Source organism: Montipora capricornis, chromosome 2 (genome assembly GCF_036669925.1).
Source record: "Montipora capricornis isolate CH-2021 chromosome 2, ASM3666992v2, whole genome shotgun sequence".
Classification (NCBI taxonomy): Eukaryota; Metazoa; Cnidaria; class Anthozoa; order Scleractinia; family Acroporidae; genus Montipora; species Montipora capricornis.
The window spans coordinates 4,500,444-4,512,329 of record NC_090884.1 but is presented as its reverse complement, the minus strand read 5'-3'; the positions used below and the strand labels follow the sequence as shown (position 1 = coordinate 4,512,329).

Below are 11,886 nucleotides of genomic sequence, written 5' to 3'. Positions count from 1 at the left end.
CCCAGTACCATTTCATACTGCCCTCCTCTCCCTGAGTGCATTTTTTTTGACGGGCCTCAGCTCTGTTAGATGTCGGCCAATAGTTCTTACCAAAACAAAAATATGCCTGCTTTGCAGGCTATATTTGTTATGACATTGCTTACGCATATCACGCTGAGTACAACACTTCCAAATGCTTTAAGGTTGTCCTTTTTTTCACTCAGAAGCTGTCTTGTTGCACAACTCAAATAATAAATTTATAACAAGCAAAGATTTAGGGCAATGAAAAAACACTATCTGTCCAATTCTAACTTGCCAATGATATTTTAAAAAAAGCCTGAATTTAGAGCAATGAAAACATATTGCCTATGTGCCACCCACAATTTTTAGTACACTTGACATATAGAAACATCGAAATTGCCCAGGATTAAGAACGAAGACTCATACAGCTGTACGTGCACAATCTTTCGCTTAAATCATGTGTGATCTAGTTGAATGAAATATGTGAGTATTAGCATCATGGCGGAAATGACAAGTAACCAAGCCCCTATATTTCGACGGCACGCCATCTCAACTTAAGGGCCAAGCAGGCCATAACAAAACAAGCTCTTGAGTAAAACTCACTCGTTTCTTCATTAAGCTAAATAGTCCACAAAAAAACTAACTGCAAATTGCTCGGACGGACGTTTTCCTGCACGTCATGCATGTCTTGCAGTTGCACTAAGCAAAAGTTTATTCCATACACTAAGGAAGGACTGAACATGTTGTTTCCACTTCATAATTCCTCTTCTTTTCAGTCTACTGTATTTACACGAATAAGCGCCGCGGCGCTTATTTAATTTTTCGCGCCACAAGTGCGGCGCTTATTCAAGGGCGGTGCTTATTTAAACATTGTACCAGACAAATTTTTTTTTTTCTATATTTTTATTCAACGGTACACTTTCTATCTGTTAATTTTCCTATGGACTGATACTAAGCAGATAGTAAATCTAGAATTACGAGAGAAATTCACGCGGTGAAAAAAACCCGAGAGTTTCATGATAACGAGAGCGAAAATATTAGCGGTGAGAGCGAACTCCTTTGTCGTTGTGGAACAATTTATAGTGTTTTTCCTGGTTATACGAAATTCTTCGAACAAGCGCCGCATGGGCGGTGCGGCGCTTATTAACTTTTTTGTCCCAGATGCGAGGGCGGCGCTTATCCGAGTAAATACGGTAATCTGATGCAAGGTCAAAAATCTTTTTGGCTTTACGTGTGCACCAAAAAGTATCGCAAAGGCCGGGAGTTAACAGTGAAAGGCAAGCCAAAAGACAAATGAAGACAAAAATAATATCGTTTTTTTATAAAACTCTGAATATCGAATTCTCAGCGAAAGATTAATGACAATCGATCGTAAAAACACCAATATTTCTGCAGTCTCTGACTTCTATGAATCAAGGGAAAGATCACGATGTTCTGTCAGAAGGAAGAAATTGATCACGTGCTAGGCAACCACAAAGGTGCACGTGATCACCTTGTGTCAAGGTTCTTGTTTACATTGAATGAACTACAGGGAAGAATGTTAATCGTTCGTTGCTTTCAGAGTTAAACAACGTACTTTTTCGCCAAGAAACTTCCGTCTTTCGTTTGCAATTTTTGTTGTAATATTTAACTGAATATTAACATTTTATCTGTTGGGTCAGGAAGCCTTCGTTGTTGGGTTAATTACCCGAGACCCGACTCTTATCTGGAACACTGTTGAAGGCGCTGAAACTGGGTTTTCCTGGGAGTAATGCTGGCTGGGCCAATCCGAAAATAACACGACAATAAGTAAAATATTAGAAACAAAGCTCACTTTGATATCCAACGGGAAAAGATGCAGTTGTTGTAGAAAACCATTACTCGTCGCCACATTTAGTAAAATATTGGAAATACAGCTCACCTCGATACGGCTCGACGGAGTCCATTACTCGTCGCTTTTAAGATATTAGATATTTATTTTTCACCGCCTGTCTTGTTTATCCAATTGACGTTCCATTCTTGAGCTTTATAAGGGTATATTTTGTATAAAGATGCACCAAAACGCCATTCGTGTTACAACGAGTTCGACGCCACTGCAGGTTAATTAAATATTCTACTGTATCCACTGGATAAAATCTACGCAAAAGACTCTACGCACAAAGACAGTACTTAGCAGGGGAGTGACAGGTTTTCATTTTCCGACAAGGTGAAAAAATAAAACGGACAAATTCCACTCAGATTCTGACTGAATTGCCATATGGCAACCCGGGAACAAATGTTGAACCCGCCTTACACCTGCGGTTCCTATGGCTATGAGCGTACAACTTTATTGTATTTGTGGAACGCCGTTTTTACAGACCGAGTCGCATTTAGATTGATTTTCCCGCGAAACCAGACCTTCCAGCCAATCACAAGTCTTACATGAGAACTTATTACCCGTGAGGTTGAGAATGGTCGCTCGTGCATGCCAAATCTTATTTAAGAACTCGTCAAAAATAGCTTGATCTGTGAAAATGCCGTTTCATAGACCTACATGTAGTACTGGATTTGTAGGCTCCTGGTTATGTTTATCCATACACCCTACTCAAAACTGAATGATTGGAATTCCAGCATCATCAGGCTCTTGTTAATTCCTTAAGAACGGTGCCAACTGTTGTTATTGCGCATACGTTCTGCGCATCTCGAGACACTCAGGATTCCTATGGGTGATGCTTAAGTCATGATACAAGGATATTTTTGCCTGGTTTAAAACAATGCGGAGAAAGCAGAACTAAGCAAGTGCTCTTGGTATCCAAAAAGAAAATTGGGGGTAACTATGCATTTTTCAGAGATAATTAGGCTTCAATTTGGAAAAGAAAGCCATACATTGTTTTGTATTATAAAGCTTTTTACAAATTTGTTGATTAATTATCTCTGAAAATGCGTGGTTACCCCCAATTTTCTTTTTGGATTTCAATAACACTTGTTAAGAGCTGCTTTTCCCGCATATTCATAAACCGGGAAAAAATAACTTTGAAGTAGTGGGCACACCGTCCTTAAATTTTATGATGTTCCTAGAAAGGAGAGAGGAGTCATTGAACTAAACTTTTCCTTGGAAAAGTCCTTGCATTTTTTTAAAACGTCCTTGAGGAATCTCCGAATTACGTGCAACCTTAAATTTGGTTGGACGTATCTTTTTCTTTGGGGTGCAGGGGTGGGGCTAAATTCTCGGGTTTCGCCAAAAACAGTCGGGAAAAACATTAGTAGTGTCACGAGTGCTTGAGAGAGATCGTTTTTGATGATCCAGAGCTCCTCTTTATTCCATCAAACCGACCGTTCGTTGTGCCTGCAAAAGAAGTTGTCGTCGACAGTTTTCGTTTTTTTTTTCGCTGCGCACTCGCCCCAGTTCCTCTTCTCGCGCATATTTTTGTGACGTTGTTGGATTACGCGTCATCCACTTATCTTCGAGAGCAACGTTAGTGTGGTGTGTTGAAGCTTGAAAATTTCAAGAAGAAAGCAAGCTTGAGAGAGATGGGAAGTACGCCAAACTGCAGGTTAGTATGCGTTTTATATGATAATCTTGGTTAACTTTTGTCCTACACCTAATTCAGACCAAAATATAAACTTTTAAAGTTGTTCACTTAAACCGGGTTTTGGTTTGTGGCGTTTACACCACGTGCACCCCCAACCAAATAGGTTTTTAACATTGTTAAAAGAATTTACATAAGAAAAGGAGGGAGTTCTGTATCATAACAAGGTCAACAACAGCCTCACTTTCATTTAAAGGCCTGGTAACTAAGCACACAACTGTAAAGAGGTCTATTAACTACTTCGCGAATTATTCTCAACGATGTTTACCCAAGCTTTAGTCGACAGATCCACGAGCTAGAGAAAAATATGGCTGAGGAGAATATCAAAGAACAGCTAAAATACACAAGGAATATTCCACCTTGCACTGAAAGGAATCTTTCTACCTACCTTTTTATTTTCCTTTGTAGACTTTTCCCCTAAAGACTAGTACCATAATTTTTAAGCAGCATTCATTTCTTGTTTTTCGCCGTTTACATAAAAAAAACCGGTCTGACCACGAACTTAGACCGGTTTGATTTCGTCTCATTCTCGTCACCAGAGCCTTGGATCGACCCAAGGCTCTGGGAAACTCTATGCAGGAGAACATGCGCCGTAGTGTTCTTATAGCCAAAAACTGGCTATTGGAACCTTACGGCGCCTGCTCACTCCTCGCGCTAACATGAATGCACCAATTAGAGACGCTTTTGATTGTTCTTCACGAAAACCAATGAGAAGACACTTTCTTTCAGGGTTCTCCAGAGCTCTTCTCTCGCTCAGTCAAGAGAAGAGCTCTGGAGTCGAGATTGACTTCGTCTCGGTTGCTGGACCACGACGAGAAACTCGCGTACCGGTTTGACGTTCGTCCCGTTCTCATGTAAATGCAAACACGTTCCTACCGTTCTCATGTAAATGCAAACAAATCTCAGACCGGGTCCAGAAGTTTCAAGCCTATGTGGTTTTGGATCAGCGATATACAGGTATTTCAAAAAACGTTGTCAAAAGAAAAAGCAAACATGCCATGAGCCAAGACCGCAAGGTAGTATGGGTAATTTCACGTGACACCAGGAGATCTTTGCTATATGATGCGGCATTGTTAGCTAGTTTCAATAATTCCCATATTACCTTGCAGTCTTGGCTTATGGGCTTTTTGTGTTTTTTTCGACGTTTTTTGAAATAGCTGTATATATTAAACAAAAGATGCCATTTCTTCCCAAAACCAGGCACCAAGCATTTCGTCTCGGTTTCATGTAAAGGGCTGCAAAAATTTCCCACCGGTTTAAGTTCATACCGCTCTGAGTTCGTTCCATTCTCATGTAAATACCCCCTTTGTCGCTGCATGGGGGAACTCAATTGGAATTCCTGCCTCGAAGTTGATGAGTCGCTTAAACCATGCTTGAATTTGAACGCGTTTTGTGCGGTGTGAACCCCTCGTAAATTAAAAGAAAAATAGTTAAAGAACATTTGTTGACTGCAAACTTAATTTTTTTAACCGGCCGGATGAGTTGGTGGCAATACGGAATGACATTAAAATGTAAGAAGTATGACAATTTCTTTACGCTACGACTTTTCTCCTAAAACCAAGAAAACTGGAAGTACTGGTCTTGCAAGATGCATCGAGAAATGACTGCAAAATGAATCATATACGTCAATTATAGTTAATAGACGGGAATGGTTATGAAACCCGACAACTTTCTTTGTTGTAGGTTTTTGTTCTCGTTTTTGGCCTTGACCGTGCACAAAACACAATAGTTGTTTACTCCGTACTGAGGAACTAACCAATAGAAACGTGTTGGCTACGTAATTCATGCATAGTGTATGAGCGCAAAACAAAAGTTTGTGCACGGTCGTGGACTTTCCAACGTAAATCTTGGCAACTTTGTTTTCTCCTTTGGTGTTTGCCGAGCTTCCAAACCATTCCCCTCTGTTAACTATGGCCAAAAAGAATGAAGCTCCATCGAAAGAATTTCAAGAGCAGTCGAATGTACATAAACTGATGTTGATACCGTTGTTTCTTCCGCGGTACAGGATTAAAAATGTGGCAACGGACAAATACTGAGCAGATTGTAATCATTCTCAAGTTATCGGCATCTAGCATAGTTCCGATTCTTTTTCCAGTTTTGTTAAAGAGTTTCGAAAAAATGGTAGCATGTTCAATCTATTGCAGTACTATAATGGAGAGCCCTGACAAAAAGCTCAAGTATCCTGTAAGACTTCAACAACTGGATGAAGCAACATGTAGTTTGGGAAATTTAAAACGCCGGGGTTTTGACAATTTAAGCTGGCAGTAAACGCAATTGCAACTCGAAAGTTTTTGCCAAAGTAACTTTTCTCTCCTTCCTTCGATTTAGCCTTCTTGGATATTTTGGACTTTCAAGGCCGGCTTTAATGTATCTTTTCTTCTTTCTTGATGGCAAAATAATACAAAATTAATAAATACTGAGACACAAAGCAAGATTCAGACACCTTTTTTTAGCGGACTTGGTTAGCAGCCTTCTTCGGGAGTATTCTACTAAAACAATCTGTAAAACGTAGTGAACATGAAATTCTTTGAAACTTCCATCTGGCAGGTCGAAGGCGATAAAGAGCCATTGTGTGGCATCAGTGACAAGTCCAGCTATCGGCTGGGTCAAAGCAATACTTCATGCAAATACGGCGGTTTAACCACTTGACTACGCCTCTTTTTTCAAGGCGTTTATAAGAAGAAAGAAAAATTAATAGCCTCAACCGACAATGATCGACTGTAAATAATTCGTCTTTGACACCTTGTGCAAGAAAACGAGGTTTTTTTTTTACACCAAATCATCAAAAAAGATGAGTCTCTTATTCATCTTTTTGTTCTTATTTCTTATGAGAAAGTTTGCGATACCATGTGTTTTGTTTCTAAAAGCCAAACAGGTGAACTCTTGGTCAGCTTTGTGAAGATGTCGTTGTTGTCATTTGTGATGTCATTCTTGCATCATAATTCTGCTTGCACGGGCTCAATTCGAAATTACTGACGTAGCCGTTCTCGGGAACGGTTCCGAAACAATTGTCAAATAAATCAAAAGAAAAGAATGACCTTATATTAGTCCTGAACATAATAAAGCTACGCCCTAGCTACATCGCTGCAACCAGTGAATTTATAGGATTAGATCCCTTTAAAATGATATCTGCAACTTAACATTACCTCTCTGGATTTCACCTTCTGTTTTAAAAGTGATGTTTTTCCTTTTTCACACAAATAAAAAAAAAATTGTTCTGAGATATAGTTAGTGTAAGCATATCAGGACAAAATTTCGCCAGGGAAGTAGATTTTCCTCTAAAATAATGTTACCATGGCAACGATGTAAGATACTTCTTTCAGCCTTGTAATCAATGTATATTGTCTGTTGTGAAAAAAAAAAACGGGACGGTGAAATTTTCCCATACAGCGTTACCATATAATGTTAGAAAAAATCTCTAAAATATTTAAGATTCAAGAAAATCAGTAGCCCAATTTTACAGAAAAATCAGTTTTTTGAGATATATCTCTAATTATTATTTTTTTTCCACCTACAGATTTTTTTTTTTAATTTCAAAGACAAACATTTTAAATTATTTTAATTTAACATGCAAAAAGTGAAAAAAGATATATATCGTCCGGAAGCAGAGAAATAAACTAGTAAAGTTGCAAAATCAGGAAAAATGATAGGGTAAGAAGATCAGCATTTATGCATGCGTCACCGGCTGATTCGAGTCCGCGCGGTCATCCGCGCGCGAGTGGAACACAAACACAAACGCATTCAAGTGTTTGTGCAAAAGTTCTTAGTTTTCGGGAATAGGAGAGTTATGTTTGTATTCCGTCTATGTAAGAATTAGAACAAAGGTAACCCACTGACGCGAGCAGCTTTAGCAATACGGCGAAGCTGACGGATTTTGGTCGGCTGTTGCCATTTTTTTTTGTTATTAGACAAATGCAAAATAAAATTACAAATAAAAAAAAATTGAAAATAAAGAAAATTAAGTAATAAATAAGAAAACTAGTATTAAATGAACCTGGGGCAGCTATTAATTTTAACCATGCCACATGTTGTCTGACCCAAAACCGGTTTTAGTTTTGAACCGGATTGTTTGATAATTGGCAAATGTGGCTAGCAGGGGTCTCTTCCCCTTTCTGATTTTTCTTTCTTTTTTTATCTTTTCCAGATATGATGATGAAATTTGAACAAAGACCTTCGCACCATCTACCAAGAGCACAACGTCAAGTTCAAAGCTCACGCCGGCTTTCAAGTTAATCCTGGGTTCGACCGGGATGCTCAGTTTTTGCTTTACCTCGCAGGTTTTCTTTCTATGGCGCCGCAGGAAGTTTAAGTTAAAGGGAGTTTGAGAAACGACGACATCTAAAGCAACGACAACGCCAGAACTGAGTAAGAATATTATGGGATAAAAGAGGAAAAATAGTCGTGCTACACGTGCGAAACGTATTTGTGTTCACTTTTTTTTTTTTGCGTGCTCTGCGAAACAACAACGTGAAATCACCAAATTCTGCATTTATTTCCGTTACAGTACTAGTCAAGGGCTGCCTGTCTGTCCCTATTCCGGGCAGCGAGTACTCTGTATAATTCAACGTGAGATGGGTACCGAAGTATCGTAAATGACTTAAGATTTGTCAATGAAAATTATATTTTAACAGTTTTTTTGTTGAGGTTGTCTTTGTCTTTCCTTTAAATCCCTACTGGTTCGTACCTGGCAAGTTGCCGAAATGTGAAACACAACTAATTTGGACGCGATTCACCCTGGTAAATTTTATCTTACCCAGTATAAAGAAGTATCCATGATAATTTTCCTTCTACTTGTCCTAATTTCACAATCTCACTCAGAGGAATGCGAAGAGACGAAGACATAAAAGGTAAAAGGGATCATGCATTTTCTGGTAAATAGTGTGAGCCCTTTTCGTAACTTGGTGAATCCATTCACAGCACCAATCTTGGTAAATTCAGTTTGGCCATCATCCCATTCAGCATTGATCTTTATTTGATCGGAGGATTAATCTCCATGGATTGCCGAAATCATTTCTATAGCTCTTTTAATATTGGATGAAATCGGCTTATCTTCTTTTGTAATCTTTCTTTCAGTCCCTACACCTTTTCACCGGCGGCCAAAAATTGACAATGCTTCGTTGTTTTCTTGAATACCAGCTTCATTTTATTAATTTTCGATTTTGTCAAAGTGTCTGTTACACTGATTTTATTGACCTCCCCCTATTGAATAAACTCCTTTTCATTGTGTCTGCGCTTAATTATTTTCTCTTTCTATCGTTATGTTTCAGTGCAAGTTTATAATTACCTTCCTTGTATTTCACTCAAGGCCGCTTTCTTTTATTAAACTGTCGATCAGAATCAATAGAATTATTGTTCATTTTTGTTGCTAAACGGAATGGATTTGTTTATCGTTCTGTGGCTTTCTTATTGGCAAATAAAGATATTTTTAAGAAAAGACAATTTCACTAATCTTTATCCTCAGTGATTTTGGAAATCTTTCTTCGTATAGATTGTAACCACAGACGCCGTTCTGTAACTTCCAAGCCTGCATCTTTCTCAACGCAACGCAAATGGTGGTATTGAACAAAATGGAAATGTAGGAAATCACTATGTGTACACAGATGTCCTTTTTAATGCTCGCATCATTGACTTGTGTAGAAAGCCTTGTATTGTGTTTGCAGATTGCAAATCTTCGATTAATAAACTTGCGCTGTGTAAACTATGAAACTCATTTCAAGGTGACGTGTCGAGATTTACTTTAGCCTTTTCATCGTGCAGCAATTTTTGTTCCAAAAATTGCCATTGAAATAAAAGGGTTATTAAAAAAGTCGTTGATTGTTCTCAAAGAAAGAAATTACTGCATTTTTTTTCTCGCATGTGGTTACTTAGGATTAACGGCAATGGCAGAAGAAGAACCCCAGCTCTCTCTCTGAAAAAAAAATGGAAATGTAATATCTTTGCAGGAAATCGTTAAAAGCCGAGGGAAACAAAGAGGAAATTTTATCTTAAGGAGCAAGGCGTTTTATCGAACGAAAACGAATTAATCTTTGTTGACATCAGCTGCAAAGTTCCCATTTGTAAAAGTACCGAGAGGCTGACAGAAGACGACTTTTAAAAAGCAATTTTCTCTTGTATCTCGAAAATCGACGCGACCAGTTTTGGCATGGGAAAGCCGAAATACCCAACAGAAGTCGGTAAGGCGTTGGAATTAGCTTACTATCGTGGCAAAGTAACCGGATTTTAGAAAGTGTAATTTGCCTTTGTGTTGGCTGAATGAGATGTTTATTTTCTACGCGACGCGTGCATTTTGTTTTTATAACAAAATTAAAGAGTAATGTAAAACGTGAAAGGAGCGTGTAGTTACAGTTTACAGGCTGCTTTTGTTTTCTTGTTTTCAAACAAAAAGTGTTAAACAAAAGACCGCATGGTTCTTGCGCCTTATTTCTGTAAACTCTGTTTGCAGAATCACATTAATTTCCTGTTCACAACCTCCTTTGGAAACAGGAAACTCTTTTCTAAGCACACTCAGAAGACATCCAGCTCTTTGAAGTCTTTTGAATTCCATTTTGAAAGCGGAACGAAATAAGTCGATGCCGTCTTTCTCACTGATCTTCTGGATCTCATCAACAAGTTTTACCTTTTAACAGTGGCAGCTTTGCTTGGCAGCGCTTCTTGAAATTTCAAGTTGTTCCTTGTTGAAACATAAAAGAAAAACACACAATCCATAAGTTTTAAAGAGAAAGTTGACTCTTGTGTATGACACGAACTAACCAAATGTGTCAAGTCTTCATTGTTTGGCAAAATAACCTTTTGTTGCGCTTAAAAGTTCTAATGCTGTCTTGCTTTGTCAGCTGTTCATTTAGTCAGCAATGTTGACTTAGCCAGTTTGGAGCCATTTTAGCCAGATTTTGGACAACTTTAACTGCACTCGAGTGAAGCACAAGCACGATTTATTTCCTTCGGTTTAATTTCGCTTGCAATAAACTTGGAAATCGTCGGCTCATAAGAAAAGGTGTCTTTGGTGTACTGATTAACTGAACCCATAGATCGGAGTCATCTTCAACAGACGTTTTTCACTAATCCTTGTTAAAATTTCGTTTCGTGATTATTATGAATGGCACATGTCATTTGTTATATTTAAATCAGATAGTTATCGCTGTCCATGGCATGATTTCTTCGTGCCTTGTAGACTGGTTGATCACTGATCCACCAAAAGGTGGGTTCACCACAAATAGTGCTTTGCCGTAAAACAATTTTAGCTTTTTTCAAGCATCGTGGAAACTTACCATCCTCACTTTGAGAAACAAGAAGGTAGGAAAAGGCTTTTGTCACAAACGTAACAGTTTTTACCTGTTGGGCCCTTATCCAAAAGTCTTACATCTCTTCAGTCTTTCAAAGCTCTTCAATCTTACGAGTGCTTTCGCATGTGGAAGAGAAACTCTCTAATTTAACTCATAATTGTTAAGAATCTTAAATGCATTTGAGCCAATTACGACTTCCAATGCCGAGTGATTTGTGTAACGGAAAAAGGAAGAGAAAGTTTTGTATATAATATTTTTTTTCATCTTTTATTGGAAAGTGTATTACAGTAATTTGAAACCCCTGAGGCAAAAAAACGTGTTCGAAAGCTTGTTGTTCTCCATTTTCGTCAACGGTGTTCGCAAGTTTAGATCCCATGTATTTCTACTGAGTTTACTTCAAAAATCTTCCCTATCTCGTAATGTGCAGAAGTGAAATCGTTCCAAACCGAAGTTAGGGTCTTGTGCAATATTGTCTATGAAGTGGGAAGAGTTCCTCGTCTCCGTTGCTCATGTTTGTTATTATAACTGTTTTTTCTTTAGTTCATGTCAATTGCCCTAGTCAGGACTAAAAGACGTTAATTCCTTTTCTTCCATTCCTTGCATTTCTTTGATTAACATTTGGTCTTGTTTGTTAAGCCGAGTTTTGTTCTCATTGCTTGGTTGCCCCATACCATTTCAACACTATCTGAGAATTGTTTCGCAATTAGCGAAATTTGTTACTGAATCAAACAAAGCAGTGGAGGTGCAAATGCCTCGAGCCCTATTTTAGTGGTTGGACATTGCGTTGCAGACCGCGTTTTGTGGAAAAGCGGCTTGGGTGCCCACTTGCCCATTGTTAAGAAAGCCGGTGACGTTTTCTGAAAAGGTTATAGTAACTACATTTTTTGTTACTATTGGACCGTGTGACTCCAATGTGAGTTCGTGTATGTTTTCCGTTTCAAATACGTGATCCTACTTTCGATGAACCACGTTGTCATGCAAGCGAGATTAATCCTTGCACATGCTTCCGTGACAGACGCCAGTGTTTTGAAAACAAGTACAATGCATTTTTTGTCACC

The 11,886-nt window shown here is 38.5% G+C and overlaps 1 protein-coding gene and 1 long non-coding RNA gene across 4 annotated transcripts in view; one reads left to right on the top strand and one right to left on the bottom strand.

Annotated features, from left to right (window-relative positions):
* Positions 1 to 9,808: 9,808 nt before the first annotated feature.
* LOC138038521 (uncharacterized) lies at positions 9,809 to 11,879 on the bottom strand. 2 transcript variants are annotated; one of them, XR_011130249.1, is made up of 2 exons: positions 10,878 to 11,879; positions 9,809 to 10,218 (listed from the first exon to the last, which is right to left on the bottom strand). It is a non-coding gene; the product is annotated as an uncharacterized lncRNA (long non-coding RNA). The 2 variants fall into 2 exon arrangements; XR_011130248.1 differs by lacking the exon at positions 10,878 to 11,879 and adding an exon at positions 10,335 to 10,658.
* LOC138038519 (insulin gene enhancer protein ISL-1-like) overlaps positions 10,697 to 11,886 on the top strand; it is a 48,702-nt gene continuing 47,512 nt past the window's right edge. The window contains exon 1 of one of the 2 annotated variants that reach the window (XM_068884408.1): positions 10,697 to 10,838. The gene's annotated coding sequence lies outside the window, so the exon portion shown is untranslated. The remainder of the gene's footprint in view (positions 10,839 to 11,886) is intronic. The other variant, XM_068884413.1, reaches the window with a different exon arrangement.